The 16,237-nt window shown below is 42.8% G+C and overlaps 1 long non-coding RNA gene across 1 annotated transcript; it reads left to right on the forward strand.

Annotated features, from left to right (window-relative positions):
- Positions 1-11,437: 11,437 nt before the first annotated feature.
- On the forward strand, positions 11,438-14,619 carry LOC138357174 (uncharacterized). The gene is made up of 3 exons (XR_011224853.1): positions 11,438-11,593; positions 13,989-14,098; positions 14,564-14,619. It is a non-coding gene; the product is annotated as an uncharacterized lncRNA (long non-coding RNA).
- Positions 14,620-16,237: the final 1,618 nt, after the last annotated feature.

A 16,237-nucleotide genomic window follows, 5' to 3' on the forward strand; every position in this document is an offset into this window, starting at 1 on the left:
AACTGATGTCCTCATCGCGGCCACTAGAATGTTAGAGGCTCTGTATATAATAACATGGATTATGTCACGTAACAGTTATATATCAAATTAATTTGATGGATAATTTAAAGACAACTATGTTAATGGAATTTTATGTATTTTTGGAGTAAGTTTATACATGTGAACTTGGCTTCAGCTCTCATATGTGACAATCAGAAGTGAAAGTGTTGGAAAGTATAGTGACACCATCACTGTAGTGTAGTGATGGTGACACTGGATTGATGGTGACGCTGTAGTGATGGTGACATTGGAGTGGTGACACTGGAATGATGGTGATATTGAAGTGATGGTGACACTGTAGTGAAGTGGGACGCTGGAGTAATAGTGAAGCTGGAGTGATAATGACGCTGTAGTGATGGTAACATTGGGTTGATTGTGACTCTGGAGTGATGATGCCACAGGAGTGATTGTGACACGAGAGATTGTGACACAGGAGTGATGGTGACGCTGGAGTGATGGTAACGCTGGAGCGATGGTAACGCTGGAGTGATGGTTATATTGGAGTAATGGTGACACTTTAGTGAAGTATGGCTCCCTGTCTAAACTTCAAACCTCTCAGAAGTAACCCATGGCTCCAGAAACTGCACAACCTTGTGCAAATGCAATCTGAAGCTATTTCGGCCCTCCAAGCCACAGTCACCCGACAACAACAAACCATAGACCGCCTCCTTGAATCGTCGACGAACAACAACCAAGAAATTCTCAACTTACAAACTGTTGCAAATGGTGCAATGGATCAAATACATAAGATTCAGGCCGAGGAAACCCTCTCAGCTCAAAGTGACCTCCTTCAAAAGCTGGAAAAACAGATCAATCTCCTTCAGATTCACCAGGCGGCTTCCGAAGATGACCAAGAGCAACAACAACTTCATGACTCCCTGATAATTAGCTCTACTGATCTACCTGATGAACAACAAGGTGAGAATTGTTGTAACAGCCCACACCCTAATTAATTCAAAGATCAGAGTCAATGTTGAAATCAAATCAGCTATCAGGATAGATAAAAACAGTCCCCGTAGCAGTAGGAGAATGCTCATCAAACTTGCAAATCCCTTTGCGAAGTTTGACCTCATACAATCAGCTGCTAAGTATAAAACCAACCTCTATATAAATGAGTGTCTTACAAAGCAACGTGGATCCCTCCTCTACAGGCTGCGTCAAATTCGCAAACAAAACCTTGGTCTTATCAAGCAGTGCTACACTAGGAATGGAACGATTTTTGCGAAGAAGGAAAGTACAGGAAAAAGATATGAAATAAAATGTGACCAACAACTCCTGGCCTTCTTTAGTGATTGTGGTATATCTGAAAACCTGAACCCGACCAATGCCAGTACTTAAAATAACTCTTTCAGTGCCTGAGCCTAACCTAACTTAATCTAACTTTGTCTAAGGTGCTGTCTCTGCCTTACCATTTACCTAATGTTCTCTCATTCATATAATTTCCTAAATAATCCATCAAGTCTCCATGCACTTATGCAAGCATCTACCTCAGTTTCATTGTAAAATTTTACTCTTAAATCTAATCTTACCCTATTCCATTTAAATTTTAAATTTAATTGTATTGATTTATGTCATTTATTGAAATCAATTATTGATCTCATTTTGTTCTTTTAATTAAGTTCATACTAATTATAGGTTAAAAACTAAGCTAAATAAAATTTATTATCTTTAAGATTATTTTACTTTACAATTATCATTTGTCAAATTTTTTATATATTCATCTTGACAGTCTCTACTGATTTTTTGTTCTCTCCACCAAACTTGTGTATCCTCCATGGCTATCTAGTGACCTTTATTCTACCTCTAATTGTTTCAATTCTTTTGTTTACTTGCATTTATTGTTGTGTTTTGCCATAATTATTCTCTAATTTTAGCAGACTTAATACTTTGTAAGCTCTTATTGTATTGTTATATTGTTGTGTTTTGCTATAATTACATTCTATTTTACAGCAGATTTAGTATTTATCTGTTCCTGTAATTGCTTATCTTATTGTATCGTGACATTATCTTATCTATATGCTTACTGATATTGATCCTGATCGAAATCTTCTGTCCCATATCCACACAAATCAGCACATTGATCATCATTATTGCAGGTATTACACAGCAAATCTTGCAAAAAACAAACTCCTAAATAGCACCTGCTTATCAGTTTACAACCAAAATGTTAGGTCACTTGGTAAACATTTTGATGATATAAATGCACTACTTACAGCACTAGGTACTAAATTATCATTCATCATTTTAACAGAAACTTGGCTAAGTAATGACTATACCCAACTCTACAATTTAGCTGGTTATAAAGCCATTCATAACTGCAGGCCTAATAAAAAAGGTGGTGGTACAGCAATATATTACAAAGATACCTTCATTTGCAATAGTGTTATTAGTGATAGAGATGACTATTGTGAATATACCTTTGCCAAGTTCTCCAGTAAATCCCTTAAATCCTCCCTGACTATTGGTGCCATCTATAGATTTCCTAATACCAACATAACTTTATTCTCTGACAATGTAAGGAATCTTATCATAAATAACAATCTCAACAAATATCACATCATTCTGGGAGGTGATTTCAATATTGACCTGGGTCTTCAAAACAACCCTCAAGTTGACTATTTCCGTAACAGCATGCACTCCTGTATGCTAATCCCCACAATCACCAAGCCCACCCGAGTCACTCAAACATCTGCTACTACCCTGGATCACCTATGGACTAATATAACAGCTCCCCTTACATCTGGGGTAATTTATGACAGAACAACTGACCACTATCCTACTTTCCTCATAGCAAACATGGACAAAGCACCACCAGAAACCAAGAAACTCTCATTCAGGCTACACAGTAAATCAGCTTTAGGCAATCTCTCTAATGCACTTCACAATATTAACTGGGAATCTGAATTTAATAATTCACAGGATATAAACTCATCAACTAACCTCTTTCTCTCCAAAACTCTAAGCCTCTACAACACTCACTGTCCCCTCCTTACCAAAACAAGTTACTGATAAAAGAAAAAATAACCCGTGGCTCACAAGTGGCATAATTAAATCAATCAACAAAAAACATGAATACGAAAAGAAATTTAGGAGTGGCCTAGTTTCAAAGAAAGTAGTTAAAAGGTACTCATCAGTGCTTACCAGTATCATAAGAAAAGCAAAACTTTCATATTATGAGACTAGATTCAAAGAAGCAAAAGGCAACATGAAAAGCACATGGAATACCATCTCTAATATCCTGGGAACTAAACAACACTCCCACAACCAGATAACACTCTCTAAGGATGGCCTTACACCGTCATCTGACTTAGAAATGGCGAATGAATTTAATAGCTTCTTTTCATCGATTGGTGCTAACCTTGCAAGTAAAATCCCACAGACTCAGACACATATCAACACATATCTCTCAGGCAGCTATCCAAACTATCTTCTCCTCTCACCAGTCAGCCCGACAGATGTTGTGTCCATCATACACTCAGTAAAAACCAAAGCTGGGAACATCAGTGAAATCCCATCCATTGTATACAAGAGCGCCTCCCATGCCCTTGCGCCACCTATAGCTCTGCTGTTCAACAAATCCCTTGAGTGTCATACCTTCCCTGATATCCTTAAATAAGCAAGAGTAACGCCAGTTCTAAAGGAGGTAATCCGGCAGACATAAACAACTATAGACCAATATCGAACCTTCCCATACTATCAAAAATATTTGAAAAAATGATCTACAAACAGCTCTACTCCTATCTCGTAAAATTTGACATTCTTAGCCCCTGTCAGTTTGGCTTCCGCTCTCAAAAGAGTACCAACGATGCAATTATTAGTCTCCTTGGTATAATTTACTCAGCCCTTGACAAAAATGAGTTTCCAATTGGACTCTTCATTGACCTGAGAAAGGCCTTTGATACTGTTAATCACGATTACCTCTTATGTAAACTCCATCATTATGGAATCCGAGACCATGCACTGGACTATATCCAATCCTATCTTAGTGATAGACACCAATGTGTAGCCATCAATAATATAATCTCTCCCATTCTACCAATAACCGTTGGAGTGACACAGGGCAGCATCTTGGGACCTCTTCTATTTCTTATATACATCAATGATCTGCCTAATGTCTCTAACATTCTGAAACCTATTTTGTTTGCTGATGATACTACCCTCATCTACTCCAACTCCAACCCACATACACTAAATGATGTTGTTAATAATGAACTAAAAAATGTCCACTTATGGATGTCAACCAACAAACTAACACTTAACATAGAAAAGACCTACTACATCCTATTTGGAAGCAAATCTACAAATGCAATTCAGCATCAGATAGACAATGTAAACATTAGCAACAAAAATGATGGAAAGTTTCTTGGCATATTCCTAGACAAGAGACTCAACTTTAGTACCCACATACAACACATAACTAAGAAAGTCTCTAAAACAGTTGGTATACTCTCCAAAATCAGATATTATGTACCTAACTCTGCTCTCATCTCTCTATATTATGCACTAATCTATCCCTATCTCAACTATGGTATCTGTGCATGGGGTTCAACCACTGCAAACCACCTCAAGTCCATCATCACCCAGCAAAAATCTGCTATCAGAATAATATCAAATTCTGCTTTCAGACAACACACAGCCCCCTTGTTTAACTCCCTAAACATGCTAAACATAATCTCACTCCACAAATTCTCTTGTGTCAACTACATTTACAAAACCCTGTTCTTAAATGCAAATCCTTGTCTGAAACTCTTCCTGGACAGATGTAATAGGACCCATTATCACCACACCAGAAATAAATATCTCTTTGATATCCCCAGAGTTAAACTTAATCTGTGTAAACACTCTATGCAAATAAAGGGACCCAGTTTATGGAACTCACTCCCTACTGAATTGAAAAGCTGTCCAACTTTTACATCATTCAAAATCAATACTAAAAAGTACCTAATTTCATCTTCATAGTTTTTCACTTTTTGCCTTAAAATTGCACTGTATCTATTGCTACCCAATCTCCCAACCTTTATGTTCCCAATTTGAACATCTTTACCATTGTGATCATTGCTGTCTTCTTATATGTGCTGCCAATCTGCTGTATGGTGTTTATAAATCTTGTTTATCTGTATCTTTTGCTACCCAGTCTCCCAATCTTTATGTACGAAATCTGAACATCTTTACCATTGTGATCATTGCTGTCTTATATGTGCTGTCAATCTGCTGTATGGTGTCTATTAATCTTGTTTAAATTACTAATCAAGCTGTCAATGTAATCAATCAGAGCTTTAATATAACAATGTGCTTTAATATACTTACTAAGCTCTCTCATCTCATTTTTCTCTTGCAATGTATCTTTATCATTTATCAATTCTGATAGGAATTACCTACTTAAAATTATCTGCTAGATTAAGGACCTGCCCGAAACGCTGCGCGTACTAGTGGCTTTACAAGAATGTAAATACTGTACTATCCAATGTTTTCTCACAAACCCAATGTACCTTCTTGTATATATATAAATAAATAAATAAATAAATAAATAAATTATGGTTGCCCTGCTTACTCTTCTGCTCTTCACCGTCTTGATGCTTTGCACCATACTGGGCTGCGCCTCAGTTCTGGTGCCTTTTGTTCGACTCCCGTCCTTAGCTTGTATGTTGACACTGGCTTCCTGTCTCTCCAGGACCGCCGTGATCGCTACTGTCTTCGCTATCTTGTTCGGTCCTTGCAACATCCTTCCTCTCGCCTCTGTCGTGCTTTAACTTTTACCCCTCCTGCAGTTCCTGTTCCTCTTCACCACCTCCCTCTGTCTGTCCGGTTATCTCGCTTACAGGATTCTCTTTCCGTTCGTGTTTCTAATGTTTCTCCTCGTGTAGTTCCTTCTTTGCCCCCGTGGAGAGTCCCCCTTCCACAGTTTTGTACGTCCTTGACCCGCGTCACTAAAGCTATTACCCCTCCTACGGTTCTAAAATGCCTTTTCCTTGAGCACTTTTCTTCTCACTCCCGCTCCGTTTCTGTCTTCACCGATGGGTCTAAGTCTGCGGACGGTGTTGGCTACTCTGTTCTTTTTCCTGATCGCACTTATATGTGTCGCTTATCTCTGGAGACTAGCATATTTACAGAGGAGCTTTATGCTATTCTCTATGCTCTTCGTCTCCTGCTTTCTCGTTGTCAGTCTTCCTTTGTGGTTGTTGTTGACTCTCGTAGTGCCCTCATGGCTCTCGGGTCCTTTAATCCGGTTCATCCCGTTGTTGTCGAGATCCAGCATTGGCTGTTTCTTGTTCACAGTAAGTTTAAGTCGGTTAAGTTTTGTTGGGTTCCCAGTCATATTGGTGTGTCTTTAAATGAGCGTGCGGATGCTGCCGCCAAGGAAGCTGTCCGCTCTTGCCCCGTCTCTCGTAAAGGTATTCCATATTCCGACTTTTACCCGGTTATCCATTCCTCCATCCTTACCCGTTGGCAGGCTTCTTGGTCGTCTGTTACTGGTAACAAACTCCGAACTCCTAAATGTTGTGTTTCCTCGTGGCCATCCTCCTACCACCGTAACCGGCGGTGGGAAACTGCTCTGGCGAGGTTGCGTATTGGCCATACTTGCTTAAAGCAATCGACAAGAAACATGAATATGAAAAAAAACTTAGGATTGGCCTAGTTGGAAAGGAAGTAGTAAAGAGGTACTCATTAGTGCTTACCAGGATAATAAGAAAAGCAAGGCGTTCCTATTACGAGAATAGATTCAAAGAAGCAAAAGGCAACATGAAAAGCACATGGAGAGAGATCTCTAACATCCTAGAAGCTAAACAACATTCACATAATAAAATAAAAAATCTCCAAGGGTAGTTATACACCAGCAAAAGAAGAATCCGTGGTTTAATAGGGAATGTATGAAAGCAAAGGAGCTGAACAAAAGGGAATGGAGGAACTTCCGTAATAACAGAACACCAGAAAGTAGAGAGAGATACCAGAGAACCAGGAACGAGTATGTTAGTGAGAAGAGAAGCTGAGAAAAGGTATGAAAATGATATAGCTAATAAAGGCAAGACCGAACCAAAGTTACTACACAGTCACATCAGGAGGAAGACAACAGTGAAGGAACAGGTGATGAAACTTAGGGTGGGCGAGGACAGGTACACAGAGATTGACGAAGAGGTGTGTGAAGAACTCAACAAAAGGTTCCAGGAGGTCTTTACAATAGAACAGGGAGAAGTCACGGCGCTAGGAGAGGTGGCAGCAAACCAGGTGACCTTGGAAAGGTTCGAAATTACAAGAGATGAGGTCAAGAAGCACCTATTGGAGCTGGATGTGAGAAAAGCTGTTAGGCCGGACGGAATCTCGCCATGGGTATTGAAAGAGTGTGCAGGAGCACTTTGCTTGCCACTCTCCATAGTGTATAGTAGGTCACTGGAAACAGGAGACCTACCAGAAATATGGAAGACTGCTAATGTAGTACCAATATACAAAAAGGGAGACAGACAAGAGGCACTGAACTACAGACCAGTGTCCTTAACTTGTATACCATGCAAGGTGATGGAGAAGATTGTGAGAAAAAACCTAGTAACACATCTGGAGAGAAGAGACTTCGTGACAACCCATCAACATGGGTTCAGGGAGGGTAAATTTTGCCTTACAGGCTTGATAGAATTCTACAATCAGGTAACAAAGATTAAGCAAGAAAGAGAAAGATGGGCGGACTGCATTTTTTGGACTGTCGGAAAGCCTTCGACACAGTACCCCATAAAAGGTTGATGCATAAGCTGGAAAAACAGGCAGGAGTAACTGGTAGAACGCTGCAGTGGATAAGGGAGTACCTAAGCAATAGGAAGCAGAGAGTTACAGTGAGAGGTGAGACCTCAGAATGGCGTGAAATCACCAGTTGAGTCCCACAGGGCTCTGTACTCGGACCTATCCTGTTTGATATACGTAAATGATCTCCCAGAGGGTATAGACTCATTCCTCTCAATGTTTGCTGACGACGCCAAAATTATGAGAAGGATTAAGACAGAGGAGTGCAGTCTCCGTGGTGTAGTGGTAAGACACTCGCCTGGCGTTCCGCGAGCGCTATGTCATGGGTTCGTATCCTGGCCGGGGAGGATTTAATGGGCGCAATTCCTTAACTGTAGCCTCTGTTTAACGCAACAGTAAAATGTGTACTTGGATGAAAAAACGATTCTTCGCGGCAGGGGATCGTATTCCAGGGACCATAGGATTAAGGACTTGCCCGAAACGCTACGCGTACTAGTGGCTGTACAAGAATGTAACAACTCTTGTATATATCTCAAAAAAAAAAGAAAGAAAAAAAAAAAAAAAAAAAAAAAAGGAGGACAGCTTGAGGCTTCAAGAAAACCTGGACATGCTGCAGGAATGATCGAAGAAATGGCTGTTAGAGTTTAACCCAAGCAAATGTAATGTAATGAAGATAGGGGTAGGAAGCAGGAGACCAGATACAAGGTATCATTTGGGAGATGAAATACTTCAAGAGTCAGAGAGAGAGAGAAAGACCTGGGGTTATCACACCAGACCTGTCCCCTGAAGCTCATATCAAGAGGATAACATCAGCACCATATGCCAGGTTGGCTAACATAAGAACGGCCTTTAGAAACTTGTGTAAGGAATCTTTCAAAACATTATATACCACATATGTCAGACCAATCCTGGAGTATGCAGCTCCAGCATGGAGTCCATATCTAGTCAAGCATAAGACTAAACTGGAAAAGGTTCAAAGGTTTTCCACCAGACTAGTACCCGAGCTGAGAGCTATGAGCTACGAGGAGAGACTACGGGAATTAAACCTCACTTCGTTGGAAGACAGAAGAGTTAGTAAGGGACATGATCACCACATTCAAGATTCTCAAGGGAATCGACAGGGTTGATAAAGACAGGCTATTTAACACAAGGGGCACACGCACTAGGGGACACAGGTGGAAATTGAGTGCCCAAATGAGCCACAGAGATATTAGAAAGAACTTTTTTAGTGTTAGAGTGGTTGACAAATGGAATGCATTTGGAAGTAATGTGGTGGAGGCTGACTCCTTACACAGTTTCAAGTGTAGATATGATAGAGCCCAATAGGCTCAGGAACCTGTACACCTGTTGATTGACGGTTGAGAGGCGGGACCAAAGAGCCAGAGCTCAACCCCCGCAAGCACAACTAGGTGAGTACAACTAAGTGAGTACCTGCAACAGATCTTGAAACAATAACTGAATTTAATAGCTTCTTTTCATCGATTGGTGCTAACCTTGCCCGAAAAATCCCAGAGACTCAGACACATGTTACCACATATCTTTCAGGCAGCTATCCAAACTCTCTTCTCTCTCCGGTCAGCCCTCCAGATGTTGTGTCCATCATTCACTCGCTAAAAACCATAGCGGGGAACATTAGTGAAATACCATCGATGGTATACAAGAGTGCCCCCCATGCCCTTGCACCACCCATAGCATTGCTGTTCAATAAATCCCTAGAGTATCATACCTTCCCTGATATCCTTAAAAAAGCAAGAGTAACGCCAGTTCATAAAGGAGGTAACACGGCAGACATAAATAATTACAGACCCATATCAAATCTACCTATATTATCAAAAATATTTTAATTTTTTTTACAAACAGCTCTACTCCCTTATAAAATTCAATATACTAAGTCCTTGTCAGTTTGGCTTCCGCTCCCAAAAGAGTACCAATGATGGTATTGTTAGTCTGCTTGACTTAATCTTCTCAGCCCTCGACAAAAGTGAGTTTCCAATTGAACTCTTCATTGACCTGAGAAAGGCTTTTGATACTGTTAACCATAACGACCTCTTACTTAAACTCCACCAATATGGAATCCGTGGCCTTGCCCTGAACTATATCCGATCCTATCTTAGTAACAGACACTAATATGTACCCATCAATGATATAACCTCTCCCACTCTACCAATAACTGTATGGGTGCCACAGGGCAGCATCCTAGGACCCTCCTGTTTCTTATATACGTCAATGATCTCCCTAATGTCTCTAACATACTTAAACCTATATTGTTTGCTGATGATACTACTCATCTACTTTGACCCCAACCCACTCATGTTAAATAAGGTTGTAAACAATTAATTAAAAAAAAGTCTACTTGTGGATGTCAACCAACAAACTCACACTAAACATAGAAAAGACCTACTACATCTTATTTGGAAGCAAATCAACAAATGCAATTCAGCTTCAGATAGATAATGTAAACATTAGCAATAAAAATGATGGAAAGTTTCTTGGCCTGTACTTAGACAAGAGACTCAACTTCAGCACCCATATACAACACATAACTAAAAAGGTTTCTAAAACAATTGGTATACTCTCTAAGATCAGATATTATGTACCCTACTCTGCTCTTCTCTCACTCTATTATGCACTTATCTATCTCTATCTTACTTATGGTAGCTGTGCTTGGGGTTCAACCTCTGCAAACTACCTCAAGCCCATCATCATCCAGCAAAAATCTGCTATCAGGACAATAACTAACTCTACTTTCAGACAACACACAGCTCCTCTGTTTAAATCCCTCAACATGCTAAACATAAATTCAGTTCACACATTCTCCTGTGTAAATTACGTTTATAAAACCCTTTTGCTAAGTGTAAACCCTGTTCTGAAACTCTTCCTGGACAGATGTAACAGAACACATGCCCACCACACCAGACACAAATATCTCTTTGATATCCCCAGAGTCAAACTTAATCTATGTAAACACTCTATGTAAATAAAGGGACCTAGTCTATGGAACTTATTCCCTAATGACTTGAAAAGCTGTCCAACTTTTGCCATATTCAAAAATAAAACCAAAAAGTACCTAATTTCATCTTCATAGTTTTCTACCATGGGCTTTATCTTCACACTGTATCTAGTGCTACTCAATCCCCCAATATTTGTACCTAAGCCATATTACTTTAACATTGTAATCTAAGATATCATTTGATATCATGGTTGTTGTATTGAGTGCATTTTCTACTGCATTATTCCTTGAAACTTTTCCTCGAAATGATCCTCATATTGTGCTTCAGTGAACCAATGTATGACCCTGAAATGCTATTCTCATGTATCTAGTAATCCTTGTTTCTTTATTGTGTATTATTCTGATATGCTTTTGTGTCAATATTTCTTCAAATTACCTGTAAACATTTTTGTTGATTTTACTGTAATTATTTTACTTAAAATTATCTGTACCTGTAAAGAAAAGCTATAAAATACCTGGTAACATTTTTTTATCAATTTTACTGTTAATTTATCAAAAAAAAAACTGTTAGTTTAAAGATTTACCCGAAACGCTATGCGTGCTAGTGGCTTTACAAGAATGTTAATTCAACTTATTTTCTATATTCTCTGTTAACCTCCAGTGTAACTTCTTGTATAAAAATAAATAAAAATAAAATAATAAAAATAACAAAACTTTTATGATGGGTTCAAGCGACGATTGAGTAGTGCGCAAAGCGTCCCTCACCTGTGACGTCACAGCGTCATCCGCCGCCAGGAACATCAACAAAGCGGTCAGTTTGTGGTCCGTGCAGTCAGCAAGAAGACAAACGCTTCATGCAATCACGCAAATATTATCGTAAGTAAACACTTATATTTTATAATATTATTAGATTCTGGTGCTGGCTATAGTGCTGGTGTATTAAGAGGTGAGGAGCAGTGGTGGTGTATTGAGAAGTGAGGGGCAGTGGTGGTGTATTGAGAGGTGAGGGGCAGTGGTGGTGTATTGAGAGGTGAGGGGCAGTGGTGGTGTATTGAGAGGTGAGGGCCAGTGGTGGTGTATTGAGAGGTGAGGGGCAGTGGTGGTGTATTGAGAGGTGAGGGCCAGTGGTGGTGTATTGAGAGGTGAGGGGCAGTGGTGGTGTATTGAGAGGTGAGGGGCAGTGGTGGTGTATGGAGAGGTGAGAGGCAGTGGTGGTGTATTGAGAGGTGAGGGCCAGTGGTGGTGTATTGAGAGGTGAGGGGCAGTGGTGGTGTATTGAGAGGTGAGGGCCAGTGGTGGTGTATTGAGAGGTGAGGGGCAGTGGTGGTGTATGGAGAGGTGAGAGGCAGTGGTGGTGTATTGAGAGGTGAGGGCCAGTGGTGGTGTATTGAGAGGTGAGGGGCAGTGGTGGTGTATTGAGAGGTGAGGGCCAGTGGTGGTGTATTGAGAGGTGAGGGGCAGTGGTGGTGTATTGAGAGGTGAGGGGCAGTGCTGGTGTATTGAGAGGTGAGGGGCAGTGGTGGTGTATTGAGAGGTGAGGGGCAGTGGTGGTGTATTGAGAGGTGAGGGGCAGTGGTGGTGTATTGAGAGGTGAGGGGCAGTGGTGGTGTATTGAGAGGTGAGGGGCAGTGGTGGTGTATTGAGAGGCGAGGGGCAGTGCTGGTGTATTGAGAGGTGAGGGGCAGTGGTGGTGTATTGAGAAGTGAGGGGCAGTGGTGGTGTATTGAGAGGTGAGGGGCAGTGGTGGTGTATTGAGAGGCGAGGGGCAGTGCTGGTGTATTGAGAGGTGAGGGGCAGTGCTGGTGTATTGAGAGGTGAGGGGTAGTGGTGGTGTATTGAGAGGCGAGGGGCAGTGGTAGTGTATTGAGAGGTGAGGGGCAGTGCTGGTGTATTGAGAAGTGAGGGGCAGTGGTGGTGTATTGAGAGGCGAGGGGCAGTGCTGGTGTATTAAGAGGTGAGGGGCAGTGGTGGTGTATTGAGAGGCGAGGGGCAGTGGTGGTGTATTGAAAGGTGAGGGGCAGTGCTGGTGTATTGAGAGATGAGGGGCAGTGGTGGTGTATTGAGAGGTGAGGGGCAGTGGTGGTGTATTGAGAGGCGAGGGGTAGTGGTGGTGTATTGAGAGGCGAGGGGCAGTGGTGGTGTATTGAGAGGTGAGGGGCAGTGGTGGTGTATTGAGAGGCGAGGGGCAGTGCTGGTGTATTGAGAGGTGAGGGGCAGTGGTGGTGTATTGAGAGGTGAGGGGCAGTGGTGGTGTATTGAAAGGCGAGGGGCAGTGGTGGTGTATTGAGAGGTGAGGGGCAGTGCTGGTGTATTGAGAAGTGAGGGGCAGTGGTGGTGTATTGAGAGGCGAGGGGCAGTGCTGGTGTATTGAGAGGTGAGGAGCAGTGGTGGTGTATTGAGAGGTGAGGGGCAGTGGTGGTGTATTGAGAGGTGAGGGGCAGTGGTGGTGTATTGAGAGGCGAGGGGCAGTGGTGGTGTATTGAGAGGCGAGGGGCAGTGGTGGTGTATTGAGAGGCGAGGGGCAGTGCTGGTGTATTGAGAGGTGAGGGGCAGTGCTGGTGTATTGAGAGGCGAGGGCCAGTGCTGGTGTATTGAGAGACGAGGGGCAGTGCTGGTGTATTGAGAGGTGAGGGGCAGTGCTGGTGTATTGAGAGGTGAGGGGCAGTGCTGGTGTATTGAGAGGCGAGGGCCAGTGCTGGTGTATTGAGAGGCAAGGGGCAGTGCTGGTGTATTGAGAGGTGAGGGGCAGTGGTGGTGTATTGAGAGGCAAGGGGCAGTGGTGGTGTATTGAGAGGCGAGGGGCAGTGGTGGTGTATTGAGAGGCGAGGGGCAGTGCTGGTGTATTGAGAGGTGAGGGGCAGTGCTGGTGTATTGAGAGGCGAGGGCCAGTGCTGGTGTATTGAGAGGCGAGGGGCAGTGGTGGTGTATTGAGAGGTGAGGGACAGTACTGGTGTATTGAGAGGTGAGGGGCAGTGGTGGTGTATTAAGAGGTGAGGGCCAGTGCTGGTGTATGGAAAGGCGAGGTACTGTGCTGCACATACAGTATCTAAAAACAGCATAATATTTTAATCACAAGCAAGGTTTCCTAATGGCTCCTTGAGAGTTATGTGCAAAGTACTTAACCCAGTTATAAGTTCCAAATCATGTGTGTCATATTATTAAACATCTCTTTAGAAAGCTGATTTATGTTATTTCTTAGTGTTCACTACTACTAGGTAATGATAAATATATATCTCACTGATATATTATTAATTATATTCAGGTATTGCAGATGATTTTGATGCTGCAAACCGGAGATGCATAGCTGCGGAAGGCACGTCTGAAGTGGAAACTTAAAACGAAGCTTCAGATATGAAGCAAAGAATGCCAAGAATAACAAATGTAAGCATTGAAAACCTAGTTCAGTAATGAAAAAATTTCACAAAATTGACATACTGTGCATTATTTCATCTCATTGTCAATCATATTTAATGATTTTTTTTTTATGGAGTAATCTTTGCTATGTTGATAGTGCTCGTTGTGTGTCTGCAGGTGCATTCATTGTGTGTATGATGCCTGGTGTTAAAGTATTATTTCTTACTCGTTCATGCTCTCATTTAGACGTTTGGCCTCGATAAGGTTCAGTCTTGTGACTGGTGTGTGGCACGTTTCTGTTGAAATGTAGTCTTTTCGAGACTACATTTCAAATATTACCTAACATACATGGCTACTCCCTCTCCTTGTCTAATATATCTGTCGGTGTGAAATAGATTAAATCCATTTATTTGATATTCATCTAATAGTTCTCTATTTTCTACATTCATCCATGTTTTGGTAAGTGCAATAATATGTATTGTTTCATTGCAGATAAGAGATTCCAGATCGTTCCAGATTTCCGAAATACTGAAACGCACACCATACAGGCTTGGTGGATCTCGGTGCAAGGTAAAATTTATTTACTTGTACAGTATATATTTTTAGCTAATTATCAGTATATAAAACCACAGTACTTAATTTTATCAGTGTCAAAGACACAATTACATCTTACTCATAAATACCTTTATGTACCTCACTTGTGGTAACATATACACACATTAAGTGTATTATGTAGCATTATCTGTAATCAACTGATTTTCAGAGCTGCTCATTACAAAAGACTCGTTTAAAAAAGTGTTTCTTAACAATAGGAGCATTTCATTACAATATATCCATAATCAACTACAGAGCACCACTTGGTTTCCGAACTTTAGTTATCCGAAACTTCCAGTTTCCCGATTGGGGTTGGGGAGTCATGCTACCCGCTACCCGAACAAAGTTCGGGTAGGAAGGGGTCCGCCAAGCGTCACGCCGGCTTGTGGTGGTGGGTGGGCGATGGTCCAGTTTGCCCACTGTGACTTCACAGATTCACGGCCTATTATTCCAATTATTTTGAATTGCCATAAGGCTGGAATGTTCATTCTGTGTTTTTGTTTTACATATCTGCACAATCAAGAAACATCTGTGCACCATGTTGACTCCAAATGCACGCATTGCGTCAGTGATGGCTGACTGGTGGGTGGATGGACGATGGAGCTTAGGTGGGAGGCAGTATGAATGAGGGGGGGGGGGGGGAATCAGTGAGAGAGGGGGAGAGAGAGATGCTAGGAGGGAGGGGGAGGTAGGGAGAGATGTTAGGAGGTAGGGAGAGATGCTAAGAGGGAGGGGGAGGTAGGGAGAGATGCTAGGAGGTAGGCAGGAAGGGATGGAAGTAGTGAGAATTAGGGAGGGAAAGGCAGGCACAGGCAGGCAGGCACAGGCAGGCAGGCAGGCAGGCAAGCTTGCAGGCAGGCTGGCAGGCAGGCTGGCAGGCAGGGAGTGAGTGGTAGTCACGCGGTTGAACCGCGTGACCTTGAGAGATGGGATGTAGGGGGGCGGGTGGTTTGTTGGTGGTGGGGGTGAGACCGGCTCATTCCCGAAGATAAGCCTAACACACACTACCCGTTAGCATGATGGCAGGGAGGGAGGCAGGCTGGCTGGAAAGGAAGCAGGCTGGGAAGGAGGCAGGCAGGCTGGCTGGGAAGGAAGCAGGCTGGCAGGCTGGGAAGGAGGCAGGCAGGCAGGCTGGGAAGGAGGCAGGCAGGCTGGCTGGGAAGGAAGCAGGCTGGGAAGGAGGCAGGCAGGCAGGCTGGGAAGGAGGCAGGCAGGCAGGCTGGGAAGGAGGCAGGCAGGCTGGCTGGGAAGGAAGCAGGCTGGCAGGCTGGGAAGGAGGCAGGCAGGCTGGCTGGGAAGGAGGCAGGCTGGCTGGGAAGGAAGCAGGCTGGCAGGCTGGGAAGGAAGCAGGCAGGCAGGCTGGGAAGGAGGCAGGCAGGCAGGCTGGGAAGGAAGCAGGCTGGCAGGCTGGGAAGGAGGCAGGCAGGCAGGCTAGGAAGGAGGCAGGCAGGCTGGGAAGGAGGCAGGCAGGCAGGAAGCGATATATGGGTGTTGAAGTGAACCGTGAACCACGTGACCTTTGAGAGTGTGTGTGTGTGTGTGTGTGTATGGGTTTGGGGTGGGGGAGAGGGG

Source organism: Procambarus clarkii, chromosome 76 (genome assembly GCF_040958095.1).
Source record: "Procambarus clarkii isolate CNS0578487 chromosome 76, FALCON_Pclarkii_2.0, whole genome shotgun sequence".
NCBI lineage: Eukaryota > Metazoa > Arthropoda > Malacostraca > Decapoda > Cambaridae > Procambarus > Procambarus clarkii.